At 38.0% G+C, this 25,294-nt stretch overlaps 1 long non-coding RNA gene across 1 annotated transcript; it reads left to right on the top strand.

Annotated features, from left to right (window-relative positions):
* Nucleotides 1–1,139: 1,139 nt before the first annotated feature.
* On the top strand, nt 1,140–23,944 carry LOC103877609. Its single transcript, XR_004177503.1, has 3 exons — nt 1,140–3,803; nt 5,471–5,734; nt 21,960–23,944. It is a non-coding gene; the product is annotated as an uncharacterized LOC103877609 (long non-coding RNA).
* The last annotated feature ends 1,350 nt before the right edge of the window (nt 23,945–25,294 follow it).

Below are 25,294 nucleotides of genomic sequence, written 5' to 3'. Positions count from 1 at the left end.
GTGAAGTATCAGGGATGACTTACTAGTTTTTCCTTGGGTACAAAATCAGAAGGTGGGTTTTTATTTTCATTGTCAATATTTTCATTCCTCTAATTGATATTAGAGGGGTAGTGATCAACCCTTCAGTTCATATTCTTAAATGCTAGTTATATTCTCTTGTTTGTGTCATCATGTCATATAGCTATAGGAGAAGGAGAATGGGATGGCAGGACAGAAATGGTGGCAGAAAGTGTTTTACATTCTTCTAGTACAGTACAGTATTTGAATTCTTTTCTAGCTCTTATACTTAAGGTTCCATCATTCTGTATTTTCAGTCTGGGGTTTGGGTCATGAATTAAATCCAACAGAAGGTGTTGATGGCTACTCAATTCAGGTGAACCAGAAGTCAAGTTCTACAGGGTTAGATAACAAACAACGCAATGCAGGTACCATTATAGGTCCAGGAAAGCAAGGGCAAAAATCTAGAAAGGGATCCACAAATTAATCAGTAAATTAATCAATTTAACTTAATAGCAAGTGAAGAAGCAAGGCTAGTAAAATAAGGAACAAACAGATAAGGAACCAGGCAAATATTCTGAGCTACAAAAATTCAAGAACTAAACAGTTGCATTTTATGTGCAGCCCATTAACAACCAGACCCCTTTCCTTTGCCATTCCTTTTATTCCTTTAGTAGAACTCACCTGTTTTGAATCACATTCCTAGAGATGCGATTCTATTTTCTTTCTTTCTTTTTTTTTTTTTTTTTTTTTGAGATGAAATATTGGTCTGTTACCCAAGCTGGAATGCACTGGCACGATCATGGCTCACTGCTTTTTGATGTGTGTGTTCAACCCAGAGAGTTCAACCTTTCTGTCGATTCAGCCATTTGCAAACACTGTTTTTGACCATTTGCAAATGGACATTTCAGAGCTCATTCAGGTGAATGGTGAAAAAGAGAGTATCCCAGGACAAAAATTAGAAACAAGCTATCTGAGAAATGGCTATGTGATGTGTGCATTCAACTCGCCCAGGCTCAAGTGATCCTCCCACCTCAGCCTCCTGAGTACCTGAGGCTCGCCACCACACCCAGATATTTTTGTGTGTGGTTTTTTGTTTGTTTGTTTGTTTTTTGTAGAAATGAGGTGTCTCCATGTGCTCAGGGTTGGTGTCAAACTCCTGGGCTCAAGTGATCCGCCCACTCCCACCTCCCAAAGTGCTGGGATTACAAACACGAGTCACCATGCCTGGCCCTTGATTCTGTTTTCTAAGATGACAGCTGATTGAACTTATTCTGCAGACGGGCTCCAAAGTGGATCAGATGCTCTAAACCTTAGCCGCAGATTATAATCAGCTCATGAGCTTTACAAATATAAGAAAAGCCCAGGCCCTACCCACTACCAGTTAAAGCTGAATATCCAGGGTTGCTACTGAACATGAGCAGGTAACATCAGCATCATTGATCCCTAAGCAAGCAGCATCAGCACCATTCAGTGGCTTGTTAAACTGCTGTCTCAGGCCCAACCCCGGATCTACTGAATAAGAATCTGCATTTTAAAGAAGGCATCAAATGATTTGCATGCATATTAAAGTTTGGAAAATGCCGCTCTAGTAGAGGTCAGCAAACTTGTTCTTTAAAAACAGTGAATATTTTAGGCTTCATGGGCCGCATATAGTATTTGTTTTCAACAACCCTTTAAACATGTAAATGTCATTCTTAGGTTGGGGCTTACAAAATCAGACCATAACTGGATTTGGGTCGCCCCATAATTTATAACGCCAATTCGCTAATGAATAAACTAAAGGTCATGAGTTCAAATTTCTTCCCTAAGATGAGAGAGTAATGGAGTGGTAGATACAACCCAGACTCTGCCTGTATTCTTTCCACTATTATATTCTGCTCTTTTAACATCCTACGTCTCTTAGGGGTGTTTTCATTTTTGACTGTGCTCTAAAAGGACCAAAGACCAAATACTACATCGGTCAATCATAGTCCCGCTTCTTTAATACTTACTACCTGCCAGACTCTGTACTAAGCTTTCAACACATATGAATTCATTTAATAATCTTCATACCAGTGCTATGTGAAGTTACTATCACTATTCCCATTTTCATTTGGGGAATCTGAGGATTAAAAAGGCTAAGCAGCTTACCCAAGTCTCACAACTTTTAAGAGTAAAAGCTAAGATTGTTGAACCCCAAGGCTCATGTATAGACACAATACACTGCAGTCTTTCTACCCTTTAAAAACCTATAAACACCATACTTCTCAACCTTAGGTGAATATAAAAATTACCTGTGGTGTTTCTTAAAAATATAGATACTTGGGTACTACCTCTGGAGAGTCTTATTCAATAGGTCTGTATGGAGGCCTAGGTAATTAAACTTTACAGGTGCTTCTGGTGCCCAGTGAAATCTGATGAAATTATATTAGCATAAGAAATAATGTCTCAAGTGTTAAAAATGTAGATAGATTGTAATTTCAGTACACAAAAAGAAAGTTGCATATGTTCTAGAACATTCAGGAGTATGACTAATCTGCCTCTGCTGGAGTTTTGACACCCTGTCTAGACTTACTGGGGATTTAGAAAGAAAGGGACTAGGTACTGCTCCCTTGTCATACATTAACTGGATGTAGTCCTGCTTTATACGGATTATTTGGAACCACAGATTTACCATCTGCTTCCAGAGGCTTCAGGATGTGCGTTGCTAATAGTGAAGACTCTCACTATCGCCTACCGTCTGGGCCATGGGATAATATATGGACTAGCCAGTTGCTCTGGTGGTTTCAGAAGTAGGTTATTTTCCCTAGCTCTAAAACCACAGAGTTGTATCGTCTATTCCTTTTCCAATAGATCACAAGCCTGGCTTCTGTAAATAAACACCCTCACTGCCAAGCAGTGCCCTCATTTCTATGTCTTCAACAACTAGAATGGTCCACTGAAATTTTCCAATCTGCCTTCTACTGCTTCAGCACCTTCCAAAGTTCCCTTTTGACTACCGTAAGTTACAGAAGCTAACCCATCTACATCTAGCTCTGAAATAACGCTCTTGATTTCTCTTGGTTGTTCAACAGTCTTGCCTCAAAACCTCTCTCACTGCTCTGAGGCTGTTAAGATTCATTTTCACTCTCCTTCCTGTGGCTCCTTCATATGGTAGGGAGCCTGCAAACCACTGGGCTTTCAACCTTCACTTGCTGTTCCATAGCACTAAGCTGTTGGTCATGAAATTTATAGAGCAGTTGGTTAAAAGCCCTTAAATCAATCTGGCTGTTTAAAACTGGAGACTGCCTTTGGCAGCAACATTCTTAAGCATCTTGTTGGCTGGTATTTTTAATTAACACAGCTAATTGCCTTGTAGTATTAGTCCAGGCCAGCAGGACACAATTAACAAGAGAGACAAAGACAGAGATGTTGTTAGGTCTAAGGACCAACTTGGGAGAGCTTGGTCTAAATCTTACTGCTAGGTTAAACGAAGTTGCCTTAAATCCTTTGAAGCGTTGCCTTTATCAGACCCTGCATCTGAAGTTTCTAGACTTTGGCAGCAGCAAGGTTCTCTATGGCGGTTCAGTCTCTGAGGATTTTTAAAGCAAGGGACTTGGGTTAACTCATTGCAAACATTTCACGATCAAAGATACTTAGTCAGCATTCAACACCTACTCATGTAACTTAACTGTAAATAACATCGTTTTAGACTGAGAAATTATCATTAATACACGAAAAGCTAATTTCATTCCCCAATCATTTCCAGGGATAAATATTAATATCCTAGTTTTTGGTTGGAGACTCAAGAGGTTTAAGCAACCTTTCCAGGAGGTAAAGATGTGGTAAGTACTAAAGATGTAGTAAGTACTAAAGATGTAGTAAGTAAACGGTAGGGTTAAAATTTAACACAGCCCTCCTACTATCAAATTACCTGTAATGATACCATGATCACATAACATTTGATTTAATAAAAATCTTAACCAATAAGAAATTGGTTAAGTATCAGCCAGCTGATACTTTGAGCAGTGCTTACTAACTGAAGCAAAGGAGACAGCTCTCAATATGATACATGTAACCAATCCATCAAAGATAGAATGCAAAATATGTGTCATTTGCTGTGGCATAATTTAAGCTTGCACTTAAAGTGGGCACTGGGAACTGTATCTCGTTTTCTTCCTTCTTGGTGAGGATTAGTTTGGGTTAGAATCCAACTGACTTGGGAAAATGTATTTGTATCCTTCGTAAGTAACAAAATAGAAAAGGAAAAAGGCAGAGCTCCAGACCAGGAGAGAACTCCCTGTTTTATAGCCAGTACTTGACTTACAAATGCAGTGAAAACTCAGGTTGGTTTACCTGCTCCTTCCCAATTTATCTCTGTCTTACAATGAGTGTACATAAATGTTCTAGTATGAAGATATAATTGGAAAGTAAAATCTTAGTTAGCTAGAGCTCAATTAACTATACCAGTTGTCTAGCTCTTTTTTTTTCTTTTTAATCGTTCTTATCAAGAGAAAGAGGCAGTTCTCAAGTAACAAGCTAACAATTAGGACAATTAAAGATAAAATAAGATTTTCTCAGGATCCAGGCAGTGTCCTAAGGTGGGGGTGCATGTAGCCTAATATCCTGCATCTAAATTAACCATGAAATCACAGACATATCCGTTTATACTGTGAAGTCTCCACTCCCATTTGTGGGTTAGTTGAAGGAGGCAGCTGTGGGGTGGGTAAATAGCTAGGTATTGCTACTAGGTATTGTCACTCAAACTTAGTGTTTTAATTTGCTCATCTGTAAAATGAAGATATAATCACTGATCTCAAAGGGTTATCTTGAACGTTAATTATTATGTTATTTTCAAATTTTTTTAACCTGTAAAATACTATCAATTTAAGAATGGTTAACATTATTTGAGTGTTTACTATGTGTATTGAGCTATTGTAAACATTATATACAAACACACACACAGACACACAGTATTTTGAATATATATTTAATCTTCACAACAACTAGAGGTAGAGAAAAATATGAGGAAACTTAAACACAAAGGATTTTTATATGCATATAAGAAATACTATTATTCATTCAAAAATATTTGCTAAACACATACTTTGAGTCAAGTACTCGTCTTCCTTTATTTTTTTCTGTTTTAACTCCTCCTCTCTTCTCTCCCTCCTCTCTCTCCTCATTGCTTTTTCCCCTCATCTTTCTCCTCGTCTCTTTTCATTCCCCTTTCTTTTTTCTTATTCTTCTCTTCTTCTTCAACCTCCTTCTTCAGACAATAGAGAAAGAATGGAAGACTCAGTCCAAAGACTGCAGAAGTTCTGGTGTTTTGTGACATGGAGAAGATCAGCATCTCCTTGCATTTATTGTCTTTCACCTTCTAGGTGATGCTAAGGATCAAATGATATGAGAAAATATTTCCCACATTTAAAAATGTATACAAACGTAAGGTAGTGAAAGTGTTACCATCGATACCACAACCACTACTAAACAACGTCTAATATCTTTTCAGGTCTAACATCCTGGGTCTGTGATTCTCTATCTGTAACACAGCACAGAACTGATGCACTGGATGATGAATTGGGGAACCATTCAATGTCAAACAAGGCAGAACAGCAGACTGGAGAGTGACCTTTAGTTAACTAGAAAATGACAGCAGCTAGGCCATGCCTTGAACAATCAAGCTTATGAATGTTTTTAGTCTGCATTGAATACGTACTGATCTACCTAGGAACCTGATGCAATAGGAGAAGAGACAAACTGCTAAATATGAAAGGTATGTAAGAGTTATAATAGCAATTTGTCACATTCTGTTAACTGAATGAAGATATGTATTCTTATCAGAAAAAGAAATTAAGACTGTCTGCTCTGAAAGGGCACAGAATAAGTCAATTAAACTTGCCCTGCGAAGCACTCATCTGTTCATATGGTTGCTGAATGAATGCTTATTGATGATAGGCATGAAGCAATTAGGAGTTAGAAGCGTAGTGAATGACCAATGAAAAATCGTTGGCCAAAATTCTAGCAGACTTAATGGATTTGTGAAAAGTTCTGGTGTTTTAATTTAATTTAGCCATGATCATTAGTAAGCCTTGACTTTGTGGCTAGCATGGGGTAGGTGCTGGTGATACAGGAATGACTGCTGTTCTCAAAAAGCTTTGTATTTTGGACATTAGTTGTCCCTGCTATGATATAGGAGGGTTCTTATGTGGGGGAGAAAAATAGCCCCAACAGTGATGGAGTTTGCAAATTAATTGGACAATAGAAGATTACTGAGTCAGAACAAGAACTGAAACCCAAAAGACCCATGAGAATCTTGCAACCTTTAGTCCTCTCCAGGCTGGTCATTCAGTGGAGGAACGCATAGCAGAAGGGTTCTTCAGTGGTCACAGTTCTCCAATAATTTGAGCATCTGAATCTCATCAATTGGAAGGATATGGGGAGCAACCTCATTTCTATTAAATCATAAAAATTCTCCAAGTATGATTGTATATATGAGGGAGGAGGGGAATTAAGACCATGTTTCTAAACTATTACTCATAAAATGCTGTTACATACAATGTTAATTAGGAAATCAAAAAGAAAATGTTAAAAGTTGAAAATATGTTATATCCATGCACTGTAGAACTACATAAAGACTTTAATATGCCCATGCACCTTGTAAATCTCTAAGAAAAAGGAAAATCCGATTACGATGCCTGAGACCAAGGCTAGCCTTGAATCAAATCACTTAAGCCCTGGAACCAGTGACTGGTAACACAATTACCACTGAAAATAAAAGGGCTGAAAGAATCATGCAAGCATTTTAGTGAGTTATTTGTATATGTCCTTACTATCTGGAGAAGTACAATATGACTGCCAGTTCTTCCTTATGCCCTCCAAATTCCCAGACAAATGCTTTATGTCACAATTTATTCCTTTGCATCATAAATCATACTTTGAAATCCTACACTTATAAAACTTCATTTAGTTGCCGTGATGTATCTGGTAGCCATCATCACAAGAGTGTTAAGGGTTCAGTGTGTGTACACACATATGGATGTGTGTGTGTGTGTGTCTGTGTGTGTGTGTATGTTCTCTTTTCAGAAGATGGATTGTCAGCACAGTTCCCTGCTATTGTGTGAGTGGTAAATGCCACAGTGCACAGTCATTTATTGTATCTCAAATTGTTACTGGCATTAATAACTGTAGAACTATGGCTGTATTTGTTGTGTCAGCCAGACATATTCTTGCTATTAACTTTTGAATAACAGCAGCGGCTCATCTAATGAAAAATAATGACTTTAAAACAAAGAACTCCAAATAATTTGATTCCACAGAGAAGCCAGCAGCAGAAAAGCAGGGATCTTCTTCAAGTTCCCACTTTTCCTGCAGCACTAGTTCAGAATGACAGTTTTAGCTGTGTCTCTGTAGCAGTGTGGGAGACATAAAAATTAATTTGAATATCTTTTTTTTTTCCTTTCATCCCTAAGGTCTCTGGGGATCTGAGCAATGCATTTGAAATGCTTGATTATAACATTCTGTTGGATAAATTAACCTCCTAGTGTGTAATGCTTCAACTCAAAAATGGATCACAACGTATGCAAACCTAATAATTTGAAAAGGCTGGGTAATTTTCCGTTGTGTGTGTGTGTGTGGAGGAGAGGATATTTTTATTCCTCTTAGTAAGTTATGAGAAATAGGAAACAATCACATTCTCCGCTCAATAGGAGGTTTTGCTTTTTTTTTTCTTGCATTTGCAATGCCAATTCTAAATGTGCAGTTGCAAAATGGCATCTTGGCTTATAAGGCACACCACTGTGATTGTGTAGATTATAAAGTCATTTATTTATGCACCCATTTGTATACAGTCTTCATCGCTACAGCATCTGTGAGTCTGACATTACTTAAAAAACACAATTAAATTTGAATACCTCATACTGGAACCTTATTATAAACTTGTTATTTCTCTTTCCTTAATTTCATTCCATTATTCCTCATTATAGTTTTCTATCATAAACAGTTCTTCAATTATTTTTCCCCCTGGGGAATTTACAACCAGAGATAAAACCATTCTTTCTTCCTTCCACTCCTATTTCAGTCTCCTGAACAGTGGCGATAGAGCCCAGGCCGCTCATACTATTTTCTATTTCTAGGACACTCCTATAAACTCCTTAAAGACTGAAGATCCTGCCCAGGTGAATGTAATTTATCTGTAACTAAATTCAGGGTAAAAACCAAAACAATGGTGGCAGTTATCTTAAGTTTTAATTGTTGCTAAAGTCCAGCAAAGTTGATCTTTGTCTCTAAGACTGTTTCCTCATCCATAAAACAGGCATTCGAAATTTATTCTAGCCATTTCACAGGGTAGATTAGATGTTTTTATTTAATAACCTGGAAGTGTGTTTTGAAATCATGGAACCTCATTCAATGTTAGAAAATAATACCACATAGTTAATGTTTATGGAGCTGTTGCTATGTGCCAGGCACTGTGCCAAACAATGTGTGCACATTCCTTCATTTTATCCTCCTGGTAACCCTTGAGGTAGGTACTATTTTAATCCCCATTAACAGATGACAAAAATAGGCACACAGAGGCAAACTAATCTTTCCAAGGTAAAAGCAAACAAACAAACAAGCACACACTAGGAAGTAGCAGGGCTGGAACTGAATTGCAGGTCTTTCTGACTCTGTAATCTGACTCATAGTAGTAGAATTGGAAAGCGGATTGAAGGTATGTGCCGTCTATTATCTATGAGGTGGATCCTCTTTGGAGCCCTGAAAGGCAGTCAAGGTAAGAAAATTATCTACACTTGAGTAATGAGAAATGTGATGCTGAAATGAATCTTTGAGTGTGGGCTGGGCTTGGAAATATAGGACTGATAAAAATGGTGACTCACGCCTGTAATCCCAGCACTTTGGGAGGCCGAGGCGGGCGGATCACCTGAGGTCAGGAGTTCAAGACCAGCCTGGCCAACATGGTGAAACCCTGTCTCTATTAAAAATACAAAAATTAGCTGGGCATAGTAGCAGACACCTGTAAACCCAGCTACTCGGGAGGCTGAGGCAGGAGAATCTCTTGAACCCGGGAGGCGAAGGTTGGAGCTAGCCAATGTCGCACCACTACACTCCAGTCTGGGTGACAAGAGCGAGACTCCATTTCAAAAATCAAACAGACAAACAAATGGAAGAAGCAGCACCTCAACTGAGGGGAGCAGTCAGGGATCTGTAGATGATTCAAGTTTGCTGAAACGAAGGCTCTTCAAAGGAGTCAAGTGGGAAATCAGATAGGCTGGGCTCATTAATAGAGAGATTTGAAAGACAAAGTAGAGATTCTGGATTTTCTCTGGTGGAATAAATTATGAATCCATTTTAGAGTTAATATTCCAAAAAAATAATGTAAGAAGAAGAGGAGGTGGAAAAAGTTTATAAGAAAGAGGGGGAAGAAGAGTAAGCATAAGAAAAGGAAGAAGAAAAGAAAGAGTAGAGGAAGGTGGAAGAAAAGGAAGGGGAAGAGAAGATGAAGGAGGATGATGAGAGCAACAACAACAAGGACAACAGCAACAAAAACAAAACCGGGCACACATGGGGTTTGTTCTGGTACAGAAAAGAGATTCTATACCTCCCCAATCCTAGCCCCTTCCTGCAGCCCCCCCACACTCACACACACAGATGCAGGTAAACTCATGCTGAAATACCTAACTGCAAGCTGCTGGTTGTTTTGTACTAAGGATGGAGCCTCAGATTAGGTGGCACTTTGGTTTCAGAAGCCATTACTTGGGCATGTTTATTGGATAAAGGCATTTCCTGATCTTGGCTAGAGGACTTAAATGACTGTACATAATGAAGGGTTAGGAACTTTTTCTTTTATGTTCAGAGTGATGCATAATGGAAACGATATTTCTGCACATTCAGAAAAGAGAAGTTCTGGAGGAGTGCTTCCTGAGAGAAGGTAAAGGCAGTGTAGTGAGAAGCTCTGGTCTACAGAGAGTGATAACTGGCAAACTAATTTCATGCAGATCTGATGTTCAATGTTCGGGTGTTTTCTGATTAATTCTGTAATTCTACTTTGTTTTCCTTGATCTTCAATTAAACTCTGCTTTGACAACTCAGGTGACTAACAATGAGAAAATATAGGGTGGAAGAGGGACAATGTACTCAAGTTTTGGAGCAAAGCAGACCAGAGAGTTGGAGTGGCTCTCAATCATGGCAGGGTGGTAGGGTCAGTCTGAGAGAGATCAAGAACTGAGCTAGAAGCTAAAATACTACTTGGGGCAGTAAACAAGCTACCCCCTCCCCCGCCCCAGGAGTTTTGAAAAACCTGACAAGGCACTGGACTTCTTACATTTTGTGCAGTGGGAGTCTGGAGTTCTTTTATTTAGATACCAAATCAAGGGGGTCTCAGGATGTTAGAGGATTCAGTGACATTTGGGCAATGTAAATAACACTTATGAGTGTTCCTTGTTCCTTGCTGTATTTTTATTCATGTACTTTTCTGTGCACAGGAATTTAAATAGCTTTCTGACCAGGCGCCGTAGCTCGTGCTTGTAATCCCAGAACTTTGGGAAGCCAAGGCAGGAGCATCGCTTGAGCTCAGGAGTTTGAGACCAAACTGGGCAATATAGCGAGACTCCATCTCTACAAAAAATGTTTTAAAAAGTACCTGGGCCCGGTGTTGTGTGCCTGTAGTTTCAGCTACTTGAAAGCCTGAATTGCTAGGAGCACTTGGGTCCAGGGGGTCAAGCTATACTCGCACCACTGCATTCCAGTCTGGGGAACAGAGCAAGAGTCTGTCTCAAAAAAAAATTTTTTTTGATAGCTTTTCTTTAGCATCAAGGGTGTCCTAACTATGGACTCTTGATTATTGATGAAAACACTTCTCTCCTTCATATTATCATCAGCATTTCCCTCTGTTCCAAAGGGTAGGTTAGGCCCCAGAGTCACTGGCTAAGGCAGAAGGCATCCTGTTTCCACTTACTATTGGAAATTTTTCTGACCAAAAACTATTTAATGTCTTTTATCTTTTGATGATTTTCACATAGTATTTGGACAATTTTTATTGGAGCTTTTTTCCCGGATGAGAATAATTCCATATTTTTATTATTATTATTATTATTATTATTATTATACTTTAAGTTCTAGGGTACATGTGCATAACGTGCAGGTTTGTTACATATGTATACTTGTGTCATGTTGCTGTGCTGCACCCATCAACTCGTCAGCACCCATCAACTCGTCATTTACATCAGGTATAACTCCCAATGCAATCCCTCCCCCCTCCCCCCTCCCCCCTCCCCATGATAGGCCCCAGTGTGTGATGTTCCCCTTCCCGAGTCCAAGTGATCTCATTGTTCAGTTCCCACCTATGAGTGAGAACATGCGGTGTTTGGTTTTCTGTTCTTGTGATAGTTTGCTAAGATGGGCAAAGACTTCATGTCTAAAACACCAAAAGCAACGGCAGCAAAAGCCAAAATTGACAAATGGGATCTAATTAAACTAAAGAGCTTCTGCACAGCAAAAGAAACTACCATCAGAGTGAACAGGCAACCTACAGAATGGGAGAAAATTTTTGCAATCTACTCATCTGACAAAGGGCTAATATCCAGAACCTACAAAGAACTCAAACAAATTTACAAGAAAAAAACAAACAACCCCATCAAAAAGTGGGCAAAGGATATGAACAGACACTTCTCAAAAGAAGACATTCATACAGCCAACAGACACATGAAAAAATGCTCATCATCACTGGCCATCAGAGAAATGCAAATCAAAACCACAATGAGATACCATCTCACACCAGTTAGAATGGCGATCATTAAAAAGTCAGGAAACAACAGGTGCTGCAGAGGATGTGGAGAAATAGGAACACTTTTACACTGTTGGTGGGATTGTAAACTAGTTCAACCATTATGGAAAACAGTATGGCGATTCCTCAGGGATCTAGAACTAGATGTACCATATGACCCAGCCATCCCATTACTGGGGATATACCCAAAGGATTATAAATCATGCTGCTATAAAGACACATGCACACGTATGTTTATTGCGGCACTATTCACAATAGCAAAGACTTGGAATCAACCCAAATGTCCATCAGTGACAGACTGGATTAAGAAAATGTGGCACATATACACCATGGAATACTATGCAGCCATATAAAAGGATGAGTTTGTGTCCTTTGTAGGGACATGGATGCAGCTGGAATAATTCCATATTTTTAACAACAAGTGTGCCAGTTTCATGAGTAGGAGACATATTTATAATTTGGATATATTTCTGTAAAATCCTGTTTGAACATCAAAGCATGGGGAAAAAAATATTCTTTTTTCCTGGCTTGATTTAAGCAAAAGGCCCTGACCAATAGATGCCACACAGGAGATGCTTAGCATAGATAGAAAATATCTAATTGCATACAAAACACAATATTTACATGTTGATTTATACCTTTTTAATGTCTGGAAGGTAGTCTTCACATCCTCATAAAAAATCCAATTATTTGGTTAGTGTCAGGCTTAAATAGTCACTGAAATTCATAGCAATTAGAACTAATTTTCTTTTCAGGAGTGCTCTTTCATCCTTGCAGTTTTCTCAAGAGAAGTCGTCTGACCTCAGGCACACAAAGATTAGTCCAAGAAAAGTATGATTCTGAAATAGCACAGCCTCAGCAAACGATGAGTCACAAGGACTATTTGAGTTCACCACTCGGGGACTCAAGATCATACACCGCAAGGGGTTTGCTCAGTGTTACAATGAGTGGCTAACCCATCCAGAGTAAGAACTTTTATTCCCAACTCCTAGGCTAGTGATGTGTTCATTACCACATTCTTCCCCTTTAGTAAGCCATTAGAGTGAGCTGGCATGCTTGAGCAATAGAAGTCCAGCTTTTCCTGTGTCATTGTGAAGATCAACCTCCTTCCCTCAACCTTTCCCTTAGGTAGATGTTTTTTCTGTCTTTTTTCTTTGCCATATTAATTTACCACAAGAGCATGTTTTTGTTTGTTAGTTATTAATACTTTCTTGGTCAAGATCTTCCAGTGGCCACCCAATAGCTAGAGAAAAATGTTTACTAATTTTATCCCAGTCCTCAGAGGTTCTTCAGAGTTTTCTATTATCCAGTAAGCTGGCAATTCAACTTTATTTTTTATTCATGAAAATAGCAGCTTCCATTATGGAGCACTTATTCAGTAACAGAAACTGTGTATCTACTATATCATTTAAACCTGTGAAACAGGCAGTATTGCCATACTTATTTTTATAGATACGAAACACTGTAGTGCTAGAGAAGTTAAATAACTGGCCCAAGGTTACTCAGTAGGCTTCTCAGACTCGTCTAACTCCTCAGCTGCGGTCCTGCTTGTCTTCAGCCTATCTTGCCTCTTCCATGTGGCCAAAATGCACACCTCCCCACCACATACTTGGCTTCTTTTCACATTTAGGCCTCTGCTCATCATTTACCACTCACCCAAATTGTCCCTCTTTATTGCCATTCCAAATCCTTCTTTCAAGGCCTATATCAGTTCCTCATTGCTGCTGTAGCAAAATACCACAAACTTAGTGGCTTAAAACAACAAAAATGTTTTAGTTTATAGTTCTGAAAGTCAGAAGTCCCAAAATGTGTTTCATGAGGATAAAACCAAGGTACCCTCAGGGCTGCATTTCTTGTGGGGGCTCTGGGGGAGAGTCAGCTCCTCACCCTTCCCAGCAACTGGTTTCCTGCATTCCTTGCTGTGGGGCCTCACTCTGACCTTGGCTTCCATGCTCCCATCTCTTCTGACTCTCACTCTCCTGCCCCTCTCTCTCTTTAGAAGGATCTTTGTTAATGTATTGGGCCAACCTGGATAACTGAGGCTAACCTTCCCATCTTAAAAGCCTTAATAACAACTGAAAAATTAGTTTTCCAGGTAAAGTAGTATGTTCACATGTTCCAGGAATTAAAACATGGACATCTTTGTGGGGGGCATAATTAGTCTCGTCACAAAGACCACTTCCAATGTCATCTCCCCTCTCAGGACTTCCCAAAAGGCTAATTGCCAGGCTATTTTATCCTATATCATATATCTTGATATATCCTATACAAGATATATCCTATACAAGATATATCCTATATCTTGATATGTCCTATACAAGATATATCCTATATGTTGTTCCTTACGTCTTCTTAGTTTTTAAAAATTTGCCTTCCATTCATTTTGTACATTTGGAAATTAGGCTCCATTTGTTATGGGCTTGGATTGTTACAGCTGAAACCTTAGAGAGTATCCACTCCAGGGATGACAAATGAGTTTCATCTCAAATGTCGCGTCCATGCACCTGGTAGAAGCAGTTCAAGGTTGTGTATTGGAAAGAATTTTGAAGCTCCTTCTGGTTTCAAAACAAAGAGGGCGGTGATCAATTACAATGTTTGCCGTGAAGGCATAAACAGAGGATAGCAGCTCGGGGACCACATGCTGGACAGTTTTACCCTTCTTACCTATGTCTCTCATTTTGAAAATGAAGAAAGACAGTTAGAAAAAGGAAGCTGGCTTTTACAAAAGGTCTACTATGTATCTAGCTATGTATCTGGCACTGTTTTGGTATATAACCGTTTAACTCCTTTGATTCTCATAATGAGCTTATAAATAGATGTCAGAAGTAGAGACTAGGTTTCTAAGAGTTTAAGGAACATGTTCAAGTGTCCAGTGGAAAACCGTGAGATAAAGATACAGACTTACCTAATTGCAAATCCATTTCTGTTCAGTATAATAAACTAGGAGATTAAATTACTTACGCAGGCCACATGAAACCAGAAACAGAGCTGGTATTAGTAACTACCCTTCCCCAAAAAACACAGGACACATAGGTGGGCACATGGCCACATTGCTGAATACTTAAACTGGAACTTTTATAAGAAATCCAAGGTACATAGTTGTTGCAACTAAAATGCACTGCTTCACAGAGCATAGGTTTTTGTATTTGTTTGACTGAACTCAATGATCATAGGACATTATTTATTTTCCCTAAGTGAAAAACTGGATGATTTTTTTGGTTTTGAGATGTCCCCCTCTTTTCTCTACACCAGGGCCTTGGCCTTTAAAATATATATATATATGTGTGTGTGTGTGTGTGTATATTTATTTATTATAGGATTATATATATTTATTATATTCCTATAATAGGAATTTATAATTTATTATAATTTATGCCTATAATATCCCTATATTTATAGGAATAAATAAATATATATATATATATTTATTCCTATAAATCAGACCTTCCTGCCTCCTCTGTCCCTGTCATCTGAATTAACATGCTTTACAAACTGTGGTTCTGATCAAGATGTCAGAGACCAGTTACTCTAGCTCTCACCTATTGGTACCCATGCTAAGGAAACGTTCCCCCTAAGCCAAAATTTTTTTTCCTAAAGTGCCACTTGTTAATAAAACTTTCTGCAATTAGGGCAAATATGATTTCCCAGCTATGGATCACCTCACTGTCCTGCTTAAGATTTTCAATCACTTCCCATGTTTTTCTAGGGAAAAGCCACCTTCTTTTTATTGGTCACAGAGTCCTCCTTGTCTTGAATGCTGTCATACCACTAACCTCATTCCTTCCTCTCTCCTTTGGCTCCCTCCCTTACCACCTTGGGCTCCTTGACTCTGCCTGTCTGCTTCTTTGTTGCTATCCATCTTTTTGTCTGGCTCCTGTGTTTTTGCCATGCCTTAAATTATATTCCTTAGGTTGCATTTCCCTTCCCTTGATGTCCACACAGCTGCTTGTGTGATTTTTTTAAAATGTAAATCTGACCCTGTTATTTTCCTGTTCAAAATCCTCAGTGGCTTTCTCTCATCCAGATAAAGTGGTTCTGAAGCCTGACTGATATGTTACTTGTATAGTTGTAGTTCCAAGTGTCACCATTCAGTCCATACCAGAGCCAAGATTTTTATTCAAAAGGCCTGACGTGAGGTAAATAATAATTTCCAGTATGTCATGGGTCATTCCAATGAACAACCAGGCCTACAGGAGAGGCTCAATCCTTTATCAGCACACATATAGACCTTCTGGTTTGGTCCCATCTAGATTTATATTTCATCGCAATCTACATTAAACTTGACCCCCACCCTCACTGTACCAACCAACCCCCAACACTGCTAAATTTTGGTCACTCCAACTTAATCATGGTTTTCAGCACATTGAATTTTCTTTGTTACCTCTATTTTTTTTTACCTAGCATTCTGTGCTCTCAAAGAAGAAAAGGTTAATTGTGTGTGTGTGGTTTTTTATTTATTTTTTATTTTTTTTTTAGTTGCCTTCTAAATTCTACTCAGGCAATTCAGTCCTTGATGACTTCTCTACTCTACTCATAGACTGAGTAAATTACTCTCTCCTTTGCGTCATTTTTTTTCCTATTTTATGCATACATAGTAGGTGCATATATTTATGGAGTATGTAGAGATATTGTGAGACAGGTATACAGTGCATAATAATCACATCAGAATAAGTATTCATCACTTCAAATATTTATCATTTTTTTGTGTTACAAATAATCCAATTATACTCTTTTAGTTATTTTTAAATGCACAATAAATTACTGTTGACTGTAATCATTCTGTTGTGCTATCAAAACTTAGGTCTTATTCATTCTAACTGTTTTTGTGCCCATTAACCGACCCTACTTCCCCCTGCAACCACTCTTCCCAGCCTATGGCAACCATCATATTGTCTACATGAGTTCAATTGTTTTAAATTTAGCTACCACAAATTAGTGAAAACATATAAAATTAGCCTTTCTGTGCCTGGCTTATTTTACTTAACATAATGTCCTACAGTTCCATCCATGTTACTGCAAATGACAGACTCTCATTTTTTTTTTTTTTATAGCTGAAGAGTATTTCATTGTGTGTAAGTACCATATTTTCTTCATCCATTCATCTGTTGGTAGACACTTAGATTGCTTCCAAATCTTGGCTACTGTGAATAGTGCTACAATACACATGGGAGTGAGGATATCTCTTCAATATACTGAGTTCCTTTCTTTTACATATATAAATAGCAATGCCTAGGTATTTTCTTTGTAGCTTTATAAATGTGATATATATATATGTGTGTGTGTGTGTGTATATATATCTTATACATATATATATATATATATATATAGAGAGAGAGAGAGAGAGAGAGAGGGAGAGAGAGAGAGAGATACAGATATCTCCTCTTCAGGACTCTTTAGATTTGCCTTTTGAAGCTATTTTCTAGATCTTATAAGCCTGCTTAATTTTTTTTTATTTCCTCTGACTGTATTTTCAGTTAGCCTATTTTCAAGCTCACTACTTCTTTCTTCTCCCTTATCAATTCTGTTATTGAAAGACCCTGGTGCATTCTTCAGTATGTCAATTTAGTTGTTCAATTCCAGAATTTCTGCTTGATTTAAAAATAATTATTTCTATGTCTTTGGTAAATTTCTCTGATAGGATTCTGAATTCCTTTTTTGCATTATCTTGAATTTTGTTGAGCTTCCTCAACCTAGATATTTTGAATTCTCTGTCTGGAAAGTCACATATCTCTGTCCCTTTGTGATTGGTCACTGGCACCTTGTATAGTTTGTTTGATGAGGTCCTGTTTTCCCGGATAGTCTTTACGTTTGTGGATGTTTGTTAATATCTGGGCACCAAAACGTCAGGTATTTATTGTAGTCTTCACGGTCTAGTCTTGTTTTTACCCTTCCTGCTTGAGATGGCTTTCCAGGTATTTGAAGTTACCTGGGTGTTGTTATCTGTATAAGTCATATCTGCATCTGGGTAAGTCATATCTGCATCAGGGGTATCCCAAGACCAGTAATGCTGTGACACGTGCAGTATTCTGCCTTGGTGGTCTTGGGTATGATCTGAGAGAATTATTTGGATTACCAAGAAGAGACTCTTGTTCTCTTCTCTTAATTTCCCTCAGACAAGTGGAGTGTTTCTCTCCATGCTGAGCTGCCTTGAACTGGAGTAAAGAGTAACACAAGCGCTCCTGTGCCACAATCACTGGAACTGTGCTTGGTCAGACGTGAAATGAACATGGCACTCAGTCTCACCCAAGCCCTGTGGCAAGCACTGTCTGGCTACTGTTGATGTTTGTTCAAGACCTAAGGGTTCTTTAATCAGCAAATGATGCATCCTGCCAAAACTGTGTCCTTCCCTTCAAGGAAGTGGGTTCCCTTCTGGCCCAGGGTATGTCTGGAAATGTCATCCATCTGGGAACTAGGGCCTAGAATGGGAGGCTCGGGACTCTGCCTGTTGTCCTATCCTACTGTGTCTAAGCTGGTCTCAAAGTTGCAAGAGTTTTCTTTACTCTCCCCTCTCCTCTTTTCAAGCCCAAGGAAGAAGTCTCTCTCAGAGCTTTGATCTGCACTACCTGGGGGTGGGGGATGGGTGACATAAGTGCTCCCTTGGCCACTGTAGCTAGTCACTCTTCTGTATCACTTCTGGTTACTAATATGATGTTTATTTCACATGCAATGCTCCATTTATAAAATAGACATCATATTTATTTTATGCATTAAATAGAATGTTTATGTTTCAGTCAAACTTGGCATTGTGCTAGAAACATAACTGCATTTTATTTTTAAAACTTACAAAGTGGTTTTATTCTTATAGTACCTTATGTGATTCTTTCAACAGCTCTATAAGGTAAGTCAAATATTACCCTTCTTTTAGAGATAGAGAAATGAGATTCACAAGAGGTCTTTCCTCATATAACAGAGAAAAATAATGTGAACTCAGTTTTCTCACCCTAATGAGGTGCCATAAATGATATACCATATAACATCATGTGATATAACATATGCCATCTCAAGATATAAATTTCATAGTGTATGATATAATGTCTCAGATTAATAGAGAGAGCATATAGCAAATGTTTTACATAGGATATTAAATCTTTATTAAGAAATATAATGCACTATTTCATAAGAAGGCATATTTATATTTCTATTAATAACTATATCCATTAAAACAAAAATGCCAAAATTATCTGTTAGAAAGTAAAATAAGAAAGGCTTAAAAACTTTCCCATTTCCAACTATTTCCTTTTCCGCATTTTGATCCTGAGGGTGATTACAATGTCCTAATTTCTATTTTGGTAAGTAGGTTTTCAGCAGGGTTCCCCAGAGCCCCAGCAAGCTCAGGCAGTTACAAGAGCAGCTGCATTCAGAAAAGCATTAGACACCAAGGAATTGATCTGAATTCCTTTTTTACAGCCATTTCTTCAGTTTATTCAACAACTTTTGGAGACCAAATCCATTAACAAAATGTCATGATATCATTTTATTTATTCTGACTGTTATTTTCAAAATCAGAAAAAAAGTGAGATTAGGTATAATTCTTTAGAGTGCATGATGAATATTCAGTTTGATAACTCTTCGTTCATTCCAATCTAAAGATACAGACTCTCACTTTCAGAAGAATATAGCTATTGGTATTACAGGGAAAAGTTACATGGAGATCAGGCAAATAAAGAATTAATTTTAGAAATTGATAACCCTTCGTATGTTAAGAGGAAGAACAGCTTTTCTTCATACTGATGTTTTCTACTAAGTCATCTATTAAAAACCCTTGACTTTATTATGAGAGGATTTGTCATGGACAGTGGCATTAATTAAAACCCTTCATATCATGTGTCAGGATTAATTTGTCCATATCCATTAAAATCTCACTTTAAAATGATAGAAAATAATTTTAAAAGTATCATCTAGGCTGGGCACAGTGGCTCACACCTGTAATCTCAGCACTTTAGGAGGCCGAGGCAGGCAGATCACAAGGTCAGCAGTTCGAAACCAGCCTGGCCAACAGGGTGAAATCCTGCCTCTATTAAAAATACAAAAATTAGCTGGGCATGGTGGCAGGTGCCTGTAATCCCAGATACTTTGGAGGCTGAGGCAGGAGAATTGTTTGAACCTAGGAGGTGGAGGTTGCAGTGAGGTGAGATCGTGCCATTGCACTCCAGCCTGGGTGACAGGGCGAGACTCCATCATAAGAAAAAAAAAAAAAGTTTCATCTAACATAACTGGAATACCACAGATATTGAACTCCAAAACAGTGTAATCTGGGGCCCAACAGGGAAGATCATTAAAGATGATTGTTTCTATATTTTTAGTTACCATATGAGAGGTTGCATCTTCAACCTGTGTAGCAAGATGGCCACAGCCCTTATAGAATTATATTCAGAGAGGTCAGCATCCATAGGAAGGGGTAGGGTGGTCTTTTTTCATCTTTCTTGGGAGTGGGGAGACTTTCACCAGACTAATCCCCACCCAAGTGACTTTCCTCCATGATCAGAATTGTGTCACATGAACATTTTTCTGGATAGGTGAATCATTGGCATGGGTGAAATGGGTGCTGGAAAGTAATCTCAATGTCCATCACATGCTATATTTTAGAGTGTTTCTTTGAATCAGAGTAACACAGCTCTATACTCAAAGCAAGATGAGCAGATTAAAGGAGGAGCCGGCCAAGTTGAAGGTAGTGCAGGTTTAATGTAGAGTATCGAAGCATATGGCCATTAAAAGTCATGGTTAGACCCACAATGATGCTACGGTGTTTTCTAAAGATGTGGAAGAAACTTAGAAGTCTAGCTCGTCATGGGCACGGGCTTCCTGAAGCATGCCCCTTTGTTAGCAGCAGCATATAAGGCCATATTGATATTCTAGAGCACGAGAAACTAAAATCCTTTACTTTCCTTTGGATGAAAAATCTACCTCTTTCAAACCACTGGATTTATAGAGGATGAGAAACAGTGTTAAAAGTTTCTTTTCTTTAATTCTTATCAGCTCTATGTTTTTGTGTTCAGTACCACTCACTTAGAGGAAATAAATATCCTTAGTTCACCTGAGAATAAGAAAACAGGTCTCTAATCAGACCAATACAAACATAAGCTCCTTTTGATGCCAACAGGCAGAGCAGTTTAATAATTAGTCTCCCAACTCAACCCACTTCAAATACACAATGAAGCAAAAAGAGAACTGAAGCTGCTCACATTCTCTACTGAAGCATGGATTGAATTGGGACTGGGAATGAAAGTGAGAAGGTTAGTGGGTACAGAAGTGGGCAAAATATAATCAGGGAAAATATTGCCTGAATTGAGGGAACTGACACTTCAGATAGCAAACTAACTTTCTGCTGAGTAACACTGGCATATAAATAAAGAAACATTTTTATGAGCCATCTGGATGCCCACATCATGTTACCAAATCATGTCAAACTAATTCACCTTATGACGTGTATATTTTAACTCTTTAACAACTTATTTAGACTTAGCCTGGAATTATGATTTTTTAATCTGAATTCAGCTGCCGGTTCTTACGGTTATACTACTTTGGGATAAACATTTCCTTTTTTCTCAGTTTAAGACTAGCAAGTATAGGCAATATTAATTATTTTAGTGCATTTTAATGGAGAATATAAGATGAGAATATCCAAAAAATTAGACCATTGGTTTTAGAATGATAGAATGTGCTCATTGGTGTGAATATGATAGAAAGACACAAAATAGCACCAGGTGGAATATAATTATTATTGCTATTATTAATATTTGATTAATATTCAAGTCTCTCACCAGGACTGGGCAACAGCAAATTCTTCATTCTCATTGTTTTCCAGAATATTTTTTAATATTTCTTAAGTATTAAGCTCTTTGTTTTTAGCTTGTAAAATATCTAGTACAGTGATATAAAGGGGGTAGAGTAGAACCCTACACTTGAATTACTCAGTTTCTCAAATAAACTTTTACTTAACTTCAAAGTTATGAAGAAATAAGAGGCAAATAATATGAAGAAAACTGTGAACATGACCCTGAGGGGACACTGCTTATTTCCGTCTTTGTTTCTGGGATTCTAAGTATTTCCATAAAGAAATCAAATTTTCCTTCTTACCGTAAAGCCTCATTTCAGTACTTGGGGTTTTGGTGGAAGTGGTTGTGTAATTTTATTATCTGAAAAATAATGGTGCTGACTATATAATCCCTTAAAATAACTTATTTTTTAAGTAGTTAATATGAGGATTTTTTCTTAGAGGATAAAAGAACTGGAAACTACATAATGAATTGCAGAGAGGAGTATGGTGGAGAATTATAGTGTGCCTTGCATCCGGAGACTAAATCCCAGTGAAAACTTCTGAGGAGACATGGCAAATACTAGAGGGAGGAAGAAGTCATGAACAACTTGCTGGATGAGGTGAGTTTTCACTGCTACAACGCAAGATTAATTTGTAGAAGACTAGCCTTTCCAAGTGGCCACTTAAATTTCTACTTCGATGTGTAATTGTAATTTAAAACTGAACATGCCCAAAATTAAACTCTTGCCTTACTTCACTTTCAAAATGACTTCTCTTCTAATCTGCATTTGAACAGATGAAACAGCATAGCATCAGCCCAAAACCCAGGAGTTGCTCAATCTATTTTTCTCATGGTTGACTTCCAATTCATGTAAACTCTTGTGATCTCTATCTTTAAATCACATTGTGAATTTGACCACTACTCACCCTTTCTGCTTGTTAACACATTAATCTACCATCTTCCCTCATCTAGATTATTATAATTCCTGAATTAACTTATCTATTTCTGTGATTTCTTCCTAAAGTCAATTTTCCAAATAAAATTTCAGGTCATCTTTTAAAAATGTATATACAAACAGTTCACTCTCCTGATCAGAACCATAATATGGAATAATAAGAAGAAAAGTACTCTAAGTTCTGAGACAGTTGTATATCACCTGCCTCCTTCTTAACTCTATGAAAATCTCTCTCGTCATTCTCTCCCCTTATTCACTCTGGTTTGGCCCTCTTCAACATCAGCCCTCTTGCTATTCTTTAAATGTAAAAGTTTATTCTTAGCCCAGGTCTTTGCCTTTTTTACTTCCTCTATAAGGTTCTCCTCTTCCTTAGATTTATTCACATCTCTACTTCCTCTTAACAAAAGCCTTTATGTTAAGGTGGTCAGTTAAAACAGTAATAATCAATAATGTGAAACTTAAATTTCTGGTCAAGATAGATTATCAGGAACTATTATCCCCAAACAAAAACAATTTATAAAACGGACAAAATGTATAAAAATGGCTTTCAAATTATTGGACATTAGGCAACAAAGGACAGTAATTTATAAGATATAGGAAAAAAATGAGAGAAATCTTATAATTTCCATTGCTTAATTCCTCTAATAGCACATAATTTACATTAAAGGGTGGAGAACTTAGGCAGAGTCCATTACACTCAGTGAGCCAAAAAGATGGAGCCAGCATTCTGTGGAAGCAAGGGTGGTGAGAGTTAATAGGATAAAGTGCCAGAGAGAAAAAAACTACACAGGGATAAGGACAGAGATCTCTACAGGATTCTCTTCAAGTATTTAGTTAAGTACTGATCAGCACCATAAAACTACCCAAGGTCAGAGAAAGAACCATCTGAAAAAATTAGAAAGAACAATGACCAGCTCTCACAAAAGACAGGAATAGAACCTGTTTTCAACAATCAGAGTAGAGAGCTGACAATTCACAATAAATTAGTTGGACTACTAAAAAGGTCTTGCCTTAGTAGTAGAAAAACTTAAACCTGGAATAAAAGCGACTCTGCCCTCTCCTAACAAATCATAAAAGCAAAACCCAGAAGTATCAAACTGTTTCCAAGTAACCATATAGCAGAAAAGAGTTAATATTTTTAGCAATACAAAATATATTCAGCATTCCAAAGAGGCAAAACTCACAAGGACTTGCATCTAATAAAAAATTACTAGAAGTGCAAAGAAGCAGTAAATTATGGCTCACAATAAGAAGAAATGTTAGTGGAAAGGTAACCGGAAATGACACAGATGATAGAATTTGTAGACAATGAAATTAAAACAGACAACTGTATTCCAAATGTTCTTAAGCTAGAAAAAAGACTGAACATGATATAAGTAGAGACATACAAAATAGGCCGGACGCGGTGGCTCATGCCTGTAATCACAGCACTTTCGGAGGCTGAGGCTGGTAGATCATTTGAGGTCAGAAGTTTGAGACCAGACTGACCCGTATGGTGAAATCCCATCTCTACTGAAAATACAAAGATTAGCCGGACGTGGTGGTGTGCACATGTAGTCCCATCTACTGGGGAGGCTAAGACAGGAGAATTGCTTGAACCCAGGAGGCAGAGGTTGCAGTGAGCGAGATCGTGCCACTGCACTCCAGCCTGGGCAACAGAGCCAGACTCTGTCTCAAAAAAAAGAGAGACATAAAAAATACATTGAAGAAACAAATCAAACTTCCAGGAATAGAAATTACAATGTTGGAGATACAATATACTACATGGAATTAATGGCAGATTAGACATTGCAGAAAAAATACAACATTTGAATATGAAGGCTTAACAATGGAAACTTCCCAAAATAAAACGTACAGAGAAACAAGAATAAGGAAAAATTACCAGAGAAACAATAAGCAGTTGGACAACTTAAAGCAGTCTAACAATGCATTTAGTTAGAATCCCTGAAGGAGGAGGAGAATAAAGGAGGAGAGGCATAAGCTTATAAAATTGTGTGTGTGTGTATGTGTATGTGTATGTGTGTGTGTGTGACACAGTGGCAGAAAATTTTACAAATTTGATAAAAGTTATAAAGTTATAAATCCAAGAAGCTCAGTGAACCCTAAGCGTAAAAAAAATGAAGATAACTATAGCAAGGAACATCATAATTACATCATTTTTTTTTATTATTATACTTTAAGTTCTAGGGTACAAATTGCACCAACGTGCAGGTTTTATTTATATGTATACTTGTGCCATGTTGCTGTGCTGCACCCATCAACTCGTCAGCGCCCAACTATAGTCATTTACATCAATTATAACTCCCAATGCACAGTCCCTTCCCCCTCCCCTCCCATAATAGGCCCGGTGTGTGATGTCCCTTCCGAGGAGTCAAGTGATCACCATTGTTCAGTTCCCACCTGAGTAGGGGCATGCGATTGTTTGATTTTTCTGTTCTTGGCTGTTGGATTTTACTTAAGAATGATGGTTTCCAGCTGCATCCATGTCCCCTACAAAGGACACAAATATCCTTTTTATGGCTGCAGAGTGACATGAATTGTATATGTACCCACATTTTCTTAATCAGTCTGTGCTGTTGGACATTTGGGTTGATTCCAAGTCTTTGCTATTGAATAGTGCGCAATGAACATCGTGTGCGTAATGTCTTTATAGCATGATTTATAATCCTTTGGGTATATCAGTAATGGGATGGCTGGGTCATATGGTCCTCTAGTTCTAGATCCTTGAGAATCCATACATACTGTTTTTCCATAATGGTTAGACTAGTTTACAATCCACCAACAGTGTAAAAGTGTTCCTATTTCTCCACATCCTCTCAGCACCTGTTGTTCCTGACT

The sequence above is a fragment of the Papio anubis genome, chromosome 12 (assembly GCF_008728515.1).
Source record: "Papio anubis isolate 15944 chromosome 12, Panubis1.0, whole genome shotgun sequence".
In the NCBI taxonomy this organism is placed as follows: Eukaryota; Metazoa; Chordata; class Mammalia; order Primates; family Cercopithecidae; genus Papio; species Papio anubis.
This window is presented reverse-complemented; position numbering and strand designations above follow the sequence as displayed.